The following is a 16,887-nucleotide window of genomic DNA, read 5'->3' as shown; positions in this document are numbered from 1 at the left end:
AAGGATTCATACACATTGATGAATCAAGTAACATTTGGGAAGAGGAGACTGTAAAAAGCAACTGCAATGGTAAATTTATTCAAAATAAAACAAAATGCCTCTAGTTGGGCCTCTCAGTTAAAGTATGTACTTTATAGCATTTATACCCTCAGTCTTTGATGCTGTTTTTGAGTTAATGATGTTCATTTGGTGTTTTAAGGCTTTTATAAGGATTCTTTTTAGTCTTTCAACAGTTTAAAGGTTTTCTTTTAAGATCTTTAAAGTAACCTTTTAAAAAATGTATTTCTCTCTACATGCAACCATCAGCCTGGGCATTAAGAATACAGCCTCTGGAGGCTTGATCCCACTGCACACATCCTACAGGCAGAGATGGGCAAGTTACGGAGGTAATAATGGCCCAAACCCTAGGTTTGTTAAGACTAAATGAGTCAACCCTCCGAACAGGTAGATCCAGTGTGCATTTAATAAATGACAGCCATTGTTAGGTGAATGCGAGGTGCTTATACATAGTCGTTTTCAGATGTTTTCATGAGAGCCTTCCTATTTATACGTTATGTTGCAGAGGAGTTGGGTTTTAGTCATCAGTGTAATATATATTCCATGCCCACATGGCTTTCAGGAGTGACACTTTAAAGGGTTCTTCTTGGAACCCCATGTCCTTGCTACCCCTGTTGTTAGGCCCTTCTTGGCTTAAGGGTGTTGTATAATATCTTAATGGGGGAATAAATGGAATAACAAAAATAACAATGATAAAACAGAAGGCAACTCTTCCAGAAGCTCACAGTTCAGTAGGTTGTGGGCTGCATGACTGACCCCCCCGAGCTCCAGTTTCGCTCCTGAAGATGACACTCGGCAGACCTGTGTGCACCCCTCTCCCCTGACCCGAGTGGAAGGGGATGTTGGTCCCTCACTATCAGAATCTGCAAAGCCAGTCTGGACAGAGAAGCCGGTGCTCTGTGGTTTCAGGTGGATGATGCACGTTTCCAGGGAGGTGTCACATGAAATTGGGTGATGATTGTTTTCAACTTATCATTTCCTCCTGATTTATAACTAACTGCTGCTCTTAACGTTGGAGAGAGAGGGCTGGTGGGGAGAACACTCCCATGCGAAGGTTTTAGATCAACTATGGATAAGTTAAACTAAAATCCCATGCAATAGGCATTATCCCTATTTTAGAAATGAGAAGACTGACTTTAAAGCACTTGCTCAAAGGCAAATGCCTCTCTGCATGCTTCCAAAATCCTTTTTCCTTTTTACTCTGCTGGAAGACAGTAATAGGAATGGGCCCATGATCATCTTTGGTGTGTATTTTACTAGAATTTGGGTCTGAGGAATGATCACCAGTGGCACTAGCTGCACATTCTTAAACATGCTGACTTACCTGGGGGCGGGGCAAGACCCGGAAAACTCTGAACTACAACTTCTGTTCCCCCCGCCATCCACCCCCTGCCACCTTCCACGCTCATTCGTGTAGCTTCATGACAAAGATGGCTCTTGTGTGGGAAGGAAGTTTACCCAGAGAGCTGCCTGTCCGGAGGTCTGTGAGGACAGCCCTGGCCCAGGACCCAGGCTAGCTGCCAGGCTCATCGCACAGACCTGCAGCCTCTCCGATGAGCAAGACTAATGAGTTCTGTGGTGGAAGGAAGCTGTTTCACATTCTGGACCCCTGTCTTCACTCCTTGGCGCTCTTTGTAGGCCTCGAGAGTAAAAGGCAGTACATTCAGTTCTAACGTTTCCAGTCGTGCACAGAGCCCTTCGCGGGTGTCTTTTGAGAAGCCCCATTTGGCTTTCAGACTCCTGACAACGCCCTCTGCACACACAGCACCTTTTATGTGAGGCAGCTGCCATTTGCATTTCCCATGCTTTCTATTTGCACAAATGCAGCATGAGATTAGAAACAGAAAAGTTTAATTAGGTGGTTGAACAAATTCCCTCCCCAGCTCCCCAGGAGAGCCAGATGAGGGAGAGAATACTGAAAGAAGGGGAAATAAAATGTTGCCATGCACTTCCGGTCCGCCCGACCCCTGGCCTCCCGCGCTCTGGTTCCGGGGCTGGAGCGGCTAGGCTCAGAGCACAGGGCACCCTCCACCCTGGGGCCGCTGACACCAGACACTCGAGTCCCAGGCACAGGCTTTGTCACCACCTCATCCTTCAAAGCTCTCCGCTCCCTCCTCCACTCTCCAAAGATGTAATTATCATGCATTTCAATAATTGTTTCAAATACGCATATGAAAAGAGTAAGAGAGGCGGCAAATACAATTTTGTAACTACATGAAATGCCATTCAGTAAACTCCAGAGATTTCTTGGTTTGCTTTGTCTGTTACCAAATTAACGAGAGCAGGACAAAGCGCCTTGCGCAGTTGTGGAGGCAGCACACGTTACAATGCTGCAAATGATAAAGCGGGTGAGGCAGGAGATAGATGGGCTCCAGGTTAGGCGTTTACAACTGGCCTTCTATTTACATTTCATGGGGCAGGAGAAGTGGGCTTCAGGCCAGACACTTAGAACTAGCCCCCTGCTTGCATTTCCTGACACAGGAGGTAGGTGGGCTCCAGGTCAGACATTTAAAATCAGCCTCCTGTTTGCTCTCTTGAGATAGAAGCAATGACAGAGACAGGGTAAATAGCCAAGCTTTGTCTCTTGCGGACACCTTAAGGTAACAGTCACAGCGAGAACAAAGAGGGGCAAAACCTTGTTTGAGTAAAGGATCAAAGGATCTCCGCTTCCCCCCTCCTTGGTGCAAGGGAGACACTACACATGCGCAGAAAGACTCCTTGGGGGTCAGGGAACAACTCCAGGCCATGGTGACTCCTACCTCTCCCAGACGCCTTCACATCGGGATCCATCTTGGCTGAGAGGTGCGTGCGCACCTAAGGGGAGGGTCCTGAGACAAATGGGCGGGGGGTGGCGCTCGGACAAAGCAAGATGACTGGCCAGAAGGGAGACGAAGACCCGAGAAACTGCCCCCTTATAAAGGATTTAAACTTCCCAAAGGAGCCACTCTCTCTGAGTTCAGCCGTGTGTCTTTCCGCATGTACTCTGCTTTTCCAATAAACGTTTTGCTTTTCTCTTTACCTTCCGCCTCCTCGCCTGAATTCATTCCTGGCAAGGCAGGCAAAAACTAGAGATCCAGGCCCTAGCTGCTGGCCCCTGTGGTCTAGTTGTTAGGACTCCCGGTCCTGGAACGAAGATCTTGCTTCGAGCTACCGCTCGCTGTTGCTTGCTGCAAGCTGCCGCTTACTGCTGCTTGAGTCTGAAATCACAGGGGGGGGGGGGGGCGGAGAAAAATGCACTTCCTGGTCCAAGCTCAACTTCATGGATTATGTGGAGCTCGGGCAGGCGGGGAGCTGTGGGAGGGGCGAGAGAGGGCCTGGACGAGGCCACCGGCCCAAGGGGCAGCGTGGGTGATGGGGCCACCAGTCCCAGGGTCTTACTGGGCCTGGAGCGGAGCTCCTGCCCTCACACGCCCTGCCCTCTCTTCCTGCTTCTGAGTCACCCAGAAAGGTGAGCATCCTCAGCTCTGGCCCCTCACCCTCCCCAGCCAGAGTCTGCCTGGGGACTGAGATCACCAGGTGGCCGTGGGCCTGGGGAAAGAAGAAAGAAGAGGATGGCGACTGGCTCTGAAAGATCTCCCCCATCCCTCGAACAGTTTAACATACAGACTCCTGATGCCACTTCCCAGATCGGGAGTGGGAAGTGCCAGGTGGTTAAAGGGAAGGTGCAGGGAACCTTTGAATCGAGCCACAGGCTCTAGTTCCGTCGTTAAAATATATGTGCATTCAAGGAGCGAGCAACCCAGCTCTAGCGGCCCGAGCAGAAGTTAGAGGGCAGTCGCCACAGCTCGCTTGCTCAGGTCCTGGGGAGCCCTGCAGGTGTGGTTCCAAAGTTGCGGCCCATCTTGCAGGTCTGTGTGTTCATTTAAACAGGTAGCAGTGTCACCAGACTGCCTTGCGGAGCCTCCTTTGCTGAATGGGAGGCACAAGACAATTTCCCCCGCTCTGCCTGGGGTCAAAGTGCACCACCTCCCCAGCTACCACCGGTAAGCTCTGTCCACACGGCCCTCCCCTCCGGGAGACCCAACGTTTCGGAGGCTAATTGTACGGTCCCAGGGGAAATGAAATGGTTTTGAGAGACAGTGGGTCTTTTGGGTTGTAAAGCAAAAACTTGTAGTTCGCAGTAATACTGTGCCTAGGGCCTGGGGCAAAGCAGAGACGCTAACAGCACGGAGAGCTGGGTGGTGGGCACCAGCGAGAGGGAATGGTGAGAGTCCAGCCACTCTGGCCTGGGGAACAGCGGCGCTAAGTCCTGCGCGGGAAGGTGCGGGGCGGGTAGGGGTGGGCACAGCAGCAGCTTTGGAGACACACAGACCCGGCTGCCAACCTAGTGCCCCGTTGCCACACTTACAACCCTAAGCAGGTCCTTCATCTCGAGGCGGCTCAGCTACTTCCTCTATTAAAAAGGGGGATCTTTTGACCCACCTTCCAGAGGTGTCAGTATAATTAAATAAGAACTAGAACCGGGAACATAATAGTGGCTGAAAGATGTGAATTCCCTTTCCAGCCAGAGCCCTGAGCCTGGCCCAGCCTCCCTCTGCCTCCCCCGCCACCCCCAAAAGCTTGCAGGGCACACACAGCAGCTCTGCAAGGCCTCCATGCCACCCTTTCCAGACCTCACTTCATCACCTCCTGCCCAGCCTCCCCACTGCGCTGGCTCAGCCTCTAGGAAACCCGCTTCCCTGGTCGGCCTCCCTACGCGGCCCCTCTCAGATCCACCCACTCCCTGTGGCCAGACCAGACTTAACCAGCACTTCCTAGAAGCCTTTGAAGCCCCACACCCGACACACACACACTTCCTGTGTGACGCAGCCAGAGCTCCTTACAATATTCAGAGCCCCCGTCACAGTGATATCCAGGGCACCTCTGTCCCCCAACAGCCGCCGTGACCACTGACCCTGCAAAGTATGTGCTACAAGTGCTTTCATTCCTCTGGGCTGTGTCCTGCAGGCTCCTCCGCCTGGGCAGCCTCCCAGCAGACAGGAAAGCTTCACAAAGAAAGCAGCCTTGCACCTGGGTCCCAGAGGTCGACTGCTTTGGGGAAGCAGAAAATATAAAAGTCAGAAGAAACTGACCGGGCGGGGAGACGTGACAGAGCAACTTCCGAGGACAGAAACAGAGAGGTTCAGAGCAGCCGAAGGACTTAGTTCAAGGAGAGGAGAATGGGAGGCCAGCTTGTAGACACTCAGGGTGGAATGACCAGTGGGGCGCGCGAGCCTGGTGGGATGCCGGATGCACACGCGTGGGCACAGCTTTCTTGTGGTGCTTTGCACTGACCGCCTCCAGCCGGGGCCGCACCCCCTCATCAGGTCATGCCTGGCTCCTGAAGCCATGCGTGCTTGAGGTCCCCACAAACAGGCAATACTGGGGCCAGTAGAAGTACTGAAGATTTTTACACAGGGTCACAATCTTGAGGAGGAGGATGAAACGATGGGAAGGTCGGCGATAGGGAGACTGCTGGATGCAACTGCCCACCCGAGGGTGGACACAAGGCCCATTCAGTGGGCAGGAGCGGAGGACGGCCGGACACACCTCTGAAGCCCAATCAAACTGGGCCCTTTTATGCGGGTGATGCTGACTAGGGCTTTGCCGCGTGGGTCTTCGTGACAGTAAAATCCTGTGCCTGAGGCAGAGTAGTGACTAATGCCACATCCTGAAGTCCTGCGCTGGCCCAGAGCGGCTGCCCAGCAAATGTCAGTTCCCTGGCCTATAAATTCTCTCTAGAACGTTAAGGCTTCATCGTCCCCAATTCCACTTTTGCCCCCAAACCTACTCTCCACAGAGCAGCCAGAATATTCTGTATATATATTATAAATAGAGACAGTCACTCCCCTACTGGAAACCCTCCCTAGGGCACCCTTTATCCTTAGGCTTCTGCACCCTGCTCTTGACGAAAGCTACCCAGTTGCAAAATTTGGGGTCAAATGTGTAGATCTGCCTTGTCCTTCGGGTCCCATCGTGCTGTGTGGCAGCCAGGTCGGACTACAGCCAGTGCCCTCAATACAGCCAAGGATTTCCCGAACACCTCCAGCTTTGGGCCTGGACTTCCTCCTCCCCCACTGCACCTTCCAGAATCTGGGGGCCAGGACTGAGGCTGCTCCCGGCCGGCACGCTCTCCCATCACCTCCGGGATGGCAGGTCCCATCCTCCCTTGTCACCCGCTCCCCAGGCCACTTCGTGGGCAACAAATAGCACCATGATCACCCTGGCTCTGCTCTGTGGGACTGCAGCCCCTGCACTGGCCTTCTAGCTGCTTCTATAGCTTCAAAAGTAGGCACCCTCCTATCTCAGGGCCTTTTGACTTGTGCTTCCCTCTGCCTGGTTTATCCTCCAGGTACCTGCATGGATCCTTCCCTCAATTTCTACTCCAGTGTCGCCTCCCCAGGGAGGCCTTCCTGACCACCAGTAATAGAACAGCAACCCCGGCACTCCCTCAGGGACATGGCCCATCTCCATTTCTGCGCAGCACTTCTCACCACGTAGTATGTTTACTACTCATCTTCCTCAGCTGGAAACAGAATTCCATGAAGGCAAGGGCTTGATATGTTTGGTTGCTCAATACGTGTGTGATGAAGGAACAGATTACATTGCAGGCATCACCTGGGAGGGAGGCTGGCTCTACCTGAGTGAGCACTGCTCAGGTGGTGGCTGGGACCCAGGCTGCACACACTCAGTGGTGCGGGCCGCAGGTCCAAACTCTGAAGCCATGAGCTACTTGAGGTTGGCCCCTTCCACTGCCCTGGTCCTGGGGGGACAGGAGGTCGGGGAGCTGGAGCCTCAGGGCTTGGCCGGCAGTGGGGCCAAGGGCCCTGTGCCCTGGGGTTATGATATGTGGACTTGAAGGGTTTCTCACCCTTCAATGGACAAAGTCAGGACACAGCTGTGCAGTCCGTAGCTGAGCTATCATCTCCCAACAGAGCGAGGAAAGGGAGGTGTCCAAGGCATGGTCACCACGCAGACGAGGGTGACATTTACCAGAGCAGAGTCATTTTCCTTTTCTTAAAATTAATTAATTATTTATTTATTTTGGGCTGTGTTGGGTCTTCATTGCTGCGTGCGGGTTTCCTCTAGTTGCTGCGAGTGGGGGCTACTCTTCATTGTGGTGCACGGGCTTCTCATTGTGGTGGTTTCTCTTGTTGCGGAGCATGGGCTCTGGGCGCGTGGGCTTCAGTAGTTGTGGCATGTGGGCTCAGTAGCTGTGGCACATGGGCTCTAGAGCACAGGCTCAGTAGTTGTGGCGCACGGGCTCAGTAGTTGTGGTTCGCGGGCTCTAGAGTGCAGGCTCAGTAGTTGTGGCTTGCAGGCTCAGTAGTTGTGGTGCACGGGCTTAGTTGCTCCATGGCATGTGGGATCTTCCCAGACCAGGGCTCGGACCCATGTCCCCTGCATTGGCAGGCAGATTCTTCACCACTGCACCACCAGGGAAGCCCCAGCAGAGTCATTTTCCATCAGCTCCAGCATCCCCAGCAGCAGCCTGAAGAAAAGGGCAGCTTTTACTCCCAGGCATTGTTAGTCACCTCACACCTTGGACCAACGGGCACACGTGAGAGTGAACTTGATGACTGAGTACAAACACTCCCCACGTAGCCATCTGTAGGCTCTAGGCCCCCTCCTGCCCTCCCAAAGCCCACTCCGCCCCCCGCCCCCCGACTCCCGGTGGCTTCAGGACAAGGAAAGAACATGGGAAAGGCAGCTGGTGGGATAAGGCACAGCAGCTGGGCTTGCTGCTTGAGCAGCTCTCCTGGAGGACAAAGTTGCAGCTTCCAATTCTACCATGAATTATCGGCGAGTGAGGCACCACCGGGCCTGGCCCTGGCGCCAGGGGAAGTGGGAGGCCAGGGACCCCTTTCAACCACTCATTCTGAGACCACTGCCTGGGACCCAGCGGATGATCCTAAACAGTTGTCAGATGAATGAGTGAAAGAGCCGCCTTCTCTCAGGTGACCTTGTTCCCCATTGTCACGCACAAATGCTCCTCGACACTCATCCCAAATTCTTCATTTCTACCTTCAGGTCACCTTTTGGGCCAAGTGAACAGGCTCCCCAGGGTGATAGGACTAGCACTGCTGCATTAAATTAAGCCAAAAGGAACCAAAAATGGGTTCTGAGCACCTACAGACTTTATTTGTGGGGAAAAAAATGTGTTGTAAAAATCAATTTATTCTTTTATAAAAAGTACTTTCTGGGACTTCCCTGGTGGCGCAGTGGTTAAGAATCCGCCTGCTGAGGACTTCCGGGTAAGATGGCGGAAGAGGAAGACGCGGAGATCACCTTCCTCCCCACGGATACACCAGAAATACAGCTACACGTGGAACAACTCCTACAGAACACCTACTGAACGCTGACAGAAGACCCCAGACCTCCCAAAAGGCAAGAAACTCCCCACATACTTGGGTAGGGCAAAGCGGAGAGATTCCCGCACGGAGGATCGGTGCCGAGCGGCACTCACCAGCCCGAGAGGCTTGTCTGCTCGGCCGCCGGGGCGGGCGGCGCTGGAAGCTGAGGCTCGGGCTTCGGTCAGAGCGCAGGGAGAGGACTGGGGCTGGCGGCGAGAACTCAGCCTGAAGGGGGCTAATGTGCCACAGCTAGCCGGGAGGGAGTCCGGGAAAACTCTGGAGCTGCCGAAGAGGCAAGAGACTTTTTCTTCCCTCTTGGTTTCCTGGTGCGCGAGGAGAGGGGATTGAGAGCGCTGCTTAAAGGGGCTCCACAGACGGGCGCAAGTCACGACTGAAGGCGCGGAGCCCAGTGACGGGCGTGGGACGCTGGGGCTGCTGCTGCCGCCGCCAAGAAGCCTGTGTGCGAGCGCAGGTCACTGTCCACACCGCCCTTCCGGGAGCCTGTGCAGCCCGCCACTGCCGGGGACCCGGGATCCAGGGGCGGCTTCCCTGGGAGAACGCACGGCGCGCCTCGGGCTGGTGCAGCGTCACGCCGACCTCTGCCGCTGCAGGCTCGCCCCGCACTCCGTGCCCCTCCCTCCCGCCCGGCCTGAGTGAGCCAGAGTCCCCGAAGAGGCTGCCCCTTTAACCCTGTCCTGTCTGAGCGAAGAACAGACGCCCTCCGGCGACCTACACGCAGAGGCGGGGCCAAATCCAAAGCTGAGACCCAGGAGCTGTGAGAACAAAGAAGAGAAAGGGAAACCTCGCCCAGCAGCCTCAGAAGCAGCGGATTAAAGCTCCATAATCAACTTGATGTACCCTGCATCTGTGGAATACATGAATAGACAACAAATCATCCCAAATTGAGGAGCCAGGAGTCAGTGCTGTGCCTCTGAGGTGGGAGAGCCAACCTCAGGACACTGGTCCACAAGAGACCTCCCAGCTCCACATAATATCAAACGGCGAAAATCTTCCAGAGATCTCCATCTCAACACCAGCACCCAGCTTCACTCAACGACCAGCAAGCTACAGTGCTGGACACCCTATGCCAAACAACTAGCAAGACAGGAACACAACGCCACCCATTAGCAGAGAGGTGGCCTAAAATAATAAAAAGTCCGCAGACACCCCAAAACACACCACCAGACGTGGACCTGCCCACCAGAAAGACAAGATCCAGCCTCATCCACCAGAACACAGGCACTAGTCCCCTCCACCAGGAAGCCTACACAACCCACTAAACCAACCTTAGCCACTGGGGACAGACACCAAAAACAACGGGAGCTACGAACCTGCAGCCTGCAAAAAGGAGACCCCAAACACAGTAACATAAGCAAAATGAGAAGACAGAAAAACACACAGCAGGAGAAGGAGCAAGATAAAAACCCACCAGACCTAACAAATGAAGAGGTAATAGGCAGTCTACCTGAAAAAGAATTCAGAATAATGATGGTAAAGATGATCCAAGATTCTATTTCCCAGATCCCAAATCTTGGAAATAGAATAGACAAAATGCAAGAAACAGTTAACAAGGACCTAGAAGAACTAAAGATGAATCAAGCATCGATTAAAAACACAATAAATGAAATAAAAAATACTCTAGATGGGATCAATAGCAGAATAACTGAGGCAGAAGAACGGATGAGTGAGGTGGAAGATAAAATAGTGGAAATAACTGATGCAGAGCAAAATAAAGCAAAAAGAATGAAAAGAACAGAGGACAGTCTCAGAGACCTCTCGGACAACATTAAACGCACCAACATTCGAATTATAGGGGTTCCAGAAGAAGAAGAGAAAATGAAAGGGACTGAGAAAATATTTGAAGAGATTATAGTTGAAAACTTCCCTAATATGGGAAAGGAAATAGTTAATCAAGTCCAGGAGGCACAGAGAGTCCCATACAGAATAAATCCAAGGAGAAATACGCCAAGACACATATTAATCAAACTGTCAAAAATTAAACACAAAGAAATTATATTAAAAGCAGCAAGGCAAAGACAACAAATAACAAACAAGGGAATCCCCATCAGGATAACAGCTGATCTCTCAGCAGAAACTCTACAAGCCAGAAGGGAGTGGCAGGACATAATGAAAGTGATGAAGGAGAAAAACCTGCAACCAAGACTACTCTACCCAGCAAGGATCTCATTCAGATTTGATGGAGAAATTAAAACGTTTACAGACAAGCAAAAGCTGAGAGAGTTCAGCACCACCAAACCAGCTTTACAACAAATGCTAAAGGAACTTCTCTAGGCAAGAAACACAACAGAAGGAAAAGACCTACAATAACGAACCCAAAACAATTAAGAAAATGGGAATAGGAACATACATATCGATAATTACCTTAAATGTAAATGGACTACATGCTCCCACCAAAAGACACAGATTGGCTGAATGGATACAAAAACAAGACCCATATATATGCTGTCTACAAGAGACCCACTTCAGACCTAGAGACACATACAGACTGAAAGTAAGGGGATGGAAAAAGATATTCCATGCAAATGGAAACCAAAAGAAAGCTGGAGTAGCAATTCTCATATCAGACAAAATAGACTTTAAAATAAAGACTACTAGAAGAGACAAAGAAGGACACTACATAATGATCAAGAGGTCGATCCAAGAAGAAAATATAACAATTGTAAATATTTATGCACCAAACATAGGAGCACCTCAATACCTAAGGCAAATACTAACAGCCATAAAAGGAGAAATCGACAGTAACACAATCATATTAGGGGACTTTAACAACCAACTTTCACCAATGGACAGATCATCCAAAATGAAAATAAATAAGGAAACACAAGCTTTAAATGATACATTAAACAAGATGGACTTAATTGATATTTATAGGACATTCCATCCAAAAACAACAGAATACACATTTTTCTCAAGTGCTCATGGAACATTCTCCAGGATCATATCTTGGGTCACAAATCAAGCCTTGGTAAATTTAAGAAAATTGAAATTGTATCAAGTATCTTTTCCGACCACAATGCTATGAGACTAGATATCAATTACAGGAAAAGAGCTGTAAAAAATACAAACACATGGAGGCTAAACAATACACTACTTAATAACGAAGTGATCACTGAAGAAATCAAAGAGGAAATTAAAAAATACCTAGAAACAAATGACAATGGAGACACGATGACCCAAAACCTATGGGATGCAGCAAAAGCAGTTCTAAGAGGGAAGTTTATAGCAATACAATCCCACCTTAAGAAACAGGAAACATCTCGAAAAAACAACCTTACCTTGCACCTAAAGCAATTAGAGAAAGAAGAACAAAAACATCCCAAAGTTAGCAGAAGGAAAGAAATCATAAATATCAGATCAGAAATAAATGAAAAAGAAATGAAGGAAACGATAGCAAAGATCAATAAAACTAAAAGCTGGTTCTTTGAGAAGATAAACAAAATTGATAAACCATTAGCCAGACTCATCAAGAAAAGAAGGGAGAAGACTCAAATCAATAGAATTAGAAATGAAAAAGGAGAAGTAACAACTGACACTGCAGAAATACAAAAGATCATGAGAGATTACTATAAGCAACTCTATGCCAATAAAATGGACAACCTGGAAGAAATGGACAAATTCTTAGAAATGCACAACCTGCCAAGACTGAATCAGGAAGAAATAGAAAATATGAACAGACCAATCACAAGCACTGAAATTGAAACTGTGATAAAAAATCTTCCAACAAACAAAAGCCCAGGACCAGATGGCTTCACAGGAGAATTCTAGCAAGCATTTAGAGAAGAGCTAACACCTATCCTTCTCAAACTCTTCCAAAATATAGCAGAGGGATGAACACTCCCAAACTCATTCTACGAGGCCACCATTACCTTGATACCAAAACCAGACAAGGATGTCACAAAGAAAGAAAACTACAGGCCAATATCACTGATGAACATAGATGCAAAAATCCTCAACAAAATACTAGCAAACAGAATCCAACAGCACATTAAAAGGATCATACACCATGATCAAGTGGGGTTTATTCCAGGAATGCAAGGATTCTTCAATATACGCAAATCAATCAACGTGATACACCATATTAACAAATTGAAAGAGAAAAACCATATGATCATCTCAATAGATGCAGAGAAAGCTTTCGACAAAATTCAACACCCATTTATGATAAAAACCCTGCAGAAAGTAGGCATAGAGGGAACGTTCCTCAACATAATAAAGGCCATATATGACAAACCCACAGCCAGCATCGTCCTCAATGGTGAAAAACTGAAACCATTTCCACTAAGATCAGGAACAAGACAAGGTTGCCCACTCTCACCACTCTTATTCAACATAGTTTTGGAAGTTTTAGCCACAGCAATCAGAGAAGAAAAGGAAATAAAAGGAATCCAAATTGGAAAAGAAGAAGTAAAGCTGTCACTGTTTGCAGATGACATGATACTATACATAGAGAATCCTAAAGATGCTACCAGAAAACTACTAGAGCTAATCAATGAATTTGGTAAAGTGGCAGGATACAAAATTAATGCACAGAAATCTGTGGCATTCCTATATACTAATGATGAAAAATCTGAAAGTGAAATCAAGGAAACACTCCCATTTACCATTGCAACAAAAAGAATAAAATATCTAGGAATAAACCTACCTAAGGAGACAAAAGACCTGTATGCAGAAAATTATAAGACACTGATGAAAGAAATTAAAGATGATACAAATAGATGGAGAGATGTACCATGTTCTTGGATTGGAAGAATCAACCTTGTGAAAATGACTCTACTACCCAAAGCAATCTACAGATTCAATGCAATCCCTATCAAACTACCACTGGCATTTTTCACAGAAGTAGAGCAAAAAATTTCACAATTTGTATGGAAACACAAAAGACCCCGAATAGCCAAAGCAATCTTGAGAACGAAAAATGGAGCTGGAGGAATCAGGCTCCCTGACTTCAGACTATACTACAAAGCTACAGTAATCAAGACAGTATGGTACTGGCACAAAAACAGAAAGATAGATCAATGGAACAGGATAGAAAGCCCAGAGATAAACCCACGCACATATGGTCACCTTATCTTTGATAAAGGAGGCAGGAATGTACAGTGGAGAAAGGACAGTCTCTTCAATAAGTGGTGCTGGGAAAACTGGATAGGGACATGTAAAAGTATGAGATTAGATCACTCCCTAACACCATACACAAAAATAAGCTCAAAATGGATTAAAGACCTAAATGTAAGGCCAGACACTATCAAACTCTTAGAGGAAAACATAGGCAGAACACTCTATGACATAAATCACAGCAAGATCCTTTTTGACCCACCTCCTAGAGAAATGGAAATAAAGACAAAAATAAACACATGGGACCTAATGAAACTTCAAAGCTTTTGCACAGCAAAGGAAACCATAAACAAGACCAAAAGACAACCCTCAGAATGGGAGAAAATATTTGCAAATGAAGCAACTGACAAAGGATTAATCTCCAAAATTTATAAGCAGCTCATGCAGCTCAATAACAAAAAACAAACAGCCCAATCCAAAAATGGGCAGAAGACCTAAATAGACATTTCTCCACAGAAGATATACAGATTGCCAACAAACACATGAAAGGATGCTCAACATCTTTACTCATTAGAGAAATGCAAATCAAAACTACAATGAGATATCATCTCACACCAGTCAGAATGGCCATCTTCAAAAAATCGAGAAACAATAAATGCTGGAGAGGGTGTGGAAAAAAGGGAACACTCTTGCACTGCTGGTGGGAATGTGAATTGGTACAGCCACTATGGAGAACGGTATGGAGGTTCCTTAAAAAAGTACAAATAGAACTACCATATGACCCAGCAATTGCACTACTGGGCATATACCCTGAGAAAACCATAATTCAAAAAGAGACATGTACCAAAATGTTCATAGCAGCCCTATTTACAATAGCCCAGAGATGGAAACAACCTAAGTGTCCATCATCGGATGAATGGGTAAAGAAGATGTGGCACATATATACAATGGAATATTACTCAGCCATAAAAGGAAATGAAATTGAGCTATTTGTAATGAGGTGGATGGACCTAGAGTCTGTCATACAGAGTGAAGTAAGTCAGAAAGAGAAAGACAAATACTGTATGCTGACACATATATATGGAATATAAGAAAAAAAAAATGTCATGAAGAACATAGGGGTAAGACAGGAATAAAGACACAGACCTACTAGAGAATGGAGTTGAGGATATGGGGAGTGGGAAGGGTAAGCTGTGACAAAGTGAAAGAGCGGCATGGACATATATACACTACCAAACGTAAGGTAGATAGCTAGTGGGAAGCAGCCGCATAGCACAGGGAGATCAGCTTGGTGCTTTGTGACCGCCTGGAGCGGTGGGATAGGGAGGGTGGGAGGGAGACGCAAAAGGGAGGGGATATGGGAACATATGTATATGTATAACTGATTAAATTTGTTATAAAGCAAAATAAATAAATAAATAAATAAATTTAAATAAATGAAGTAAAATGACTATGAAATGACTAGGTATCAAATTCCAAAATATTGAGAATAACTTCTCTATTGAATGCAGGTTTAAATTGGCATAGTTGAATAATAATAAAATTAAAACCTTTCTATGAAAAAAAAAAAAAAAAAAGAATCCGCCTGCTAATGCAGGGCACATGGGTTCGAGCCCTGGTCCGGGAAGATCCCACATGCCATGGAGCAACTAATCCCATGCGCCACAACTACTGAGCCTGCGCTCTAGAGCCCACGAGCCACAGCTCCTGATCCCGCGTGCCACAACTACTGAAGTCCACATGCTCTAGGGCCCGTGAGCCACAACTACAGAGCCTACGTGCTGCAACTACTGAAGCCTGCACGCCTAGAGCCCATGCTCTGCAACAAGAGAGAAGCCACGACAATGAGAAGCCCGTGTACTGCAACGAAGAGTAGCCCCCACTCACCACAACTAGAGAAAGCCCACGTGCAGCAACAAAGACCCAACACAGCCCAAAAAAAAGTACTTTCTATTGTTTATAGAAAGTAAAGCCCAGAGAGGTTAAACAAGTTGCCCAAACTCACACAGCAGAAGATGGCAGAGTTGGAATTAGAATGAGTCTCACTTCAGGCCACAGAAGCCAGTCCACTGTGAGGACAGGAAGAGTAATGACTCACACTTGCTAACGTGGGCTCCTTGGTTCAGCCACCACACCGGAAAAAGGTGGTGCCAAAGAGATGCGAGAGGTTCATGGTGCAAGAGGTCTGTGTGTCCACGTTCCAGGGCCCTGGCTCCTCCCAGGGGCCCCTGAGGTCAGTGTTGCCCTGTGTGCAGTGAGGGTCTGCAGGTGAGGGGCTCCACCCAGACCTGCTGTCCTTGAGGAGGAGGTTGGGTAAACTGTCCTGTCCCCTTCTTTCTCCACCACCACTCCATACCCTGGTCACCTACTTCATTTCTTTTAGTGGCCCCCTCTAAGGGACGGGCCACAGGCCACAGGCCAGCCCGGCTGTCTTCCCACGCCGTCGTGATCTGCTGGGAGTAACGCAAGATCTGTGCACAAGGGAAGCAGCACCAGGGACAGTGGGGCTCTCAGCAGGGGGGGGTCTGGCACTCCTGGGGCTGGGTGATTCTTTGAGGGGCCACACTGTAGGATGTTTACCAGCATTCCTGGTCCCTCCCTGCTAGATGCCAGTATCTCATACACACCCACAGGTCCTAACAAAAAATGTCTCCAAGCATTATCAAATGTCCCCTGAGAGGCAAATCGCCCTGGTTGAGAACCAGTGGTGTAGAGAATATAAATACTGTAGGATAATGCAGAGGAGAGGGAGTGTGGTGAGTGCCCGAGGGCAAAGAAGGACAGAGCCTGGCCTGGAAGAGTCCAACCGAACAGCGTAGCAGAGATAGTGACGCTCACCAAATACTCCCTGGGCTCCCCAACCTCTCCCAGCCCCCCTGGATCTAAGAGGGGTCATGTGACTTATTTCTGACCAGTGAAATACGAACAGAAGAGACAAGTGTCACACAGGGGCAGGTGGTGGGAAGCCCACATGGGGTTCCCCAATCTCTACCCGCCTGCAACAGTGCCTAAGAAACCATGTGTTCTGCACGGTGCAGGGAAAACCAGGTGCTTGCAGAGCCGCGGGGAGCAACGTGCCCCCAGATGCACACAGAGCAAGGGATGAGCCTAAAAGGCCTGGGCGTTGTAGGGGACCAGGCTTGAGCCCCGCCCATTCTGGCTAATGGAAACGGGGACAGGAGCCTGTGGGAAGACCTGGGGGTGAGAAGCCCAGCTGTGACAAGTGAGGGCAGGCCAGGAGGGGAATGCGTGGTGGTGAGCGGGGCACAGCCCCATAGCAGTGGCCGGAGGGGCCAGAGTGAAGTGCCGAGAGGTAAGCGACAAGGCACACTGGACGCATGTGATTTTTAAGAATCCAAGCGTCTGTTGAGTAAAAGAAACCATTCACTGAAGAGTATGAGCGGAATGACTGCGTTTATATAAA

The sequence above is a fragment of the Hyperoodon ampullatus genome (assembly GCF_949752795.1).
Source record: "Hyperoodon ampullatus genome assembly, chromosome: 7".
NCBI lineage: Eukaryota > Metazoa > Chordata > Mammalia > Artiodactyla > Ziphiidae > Hyperoodon > Hyperoodon ampullatus.
This window is presented reverse-complemented; position numbering follows the sequence as displayed.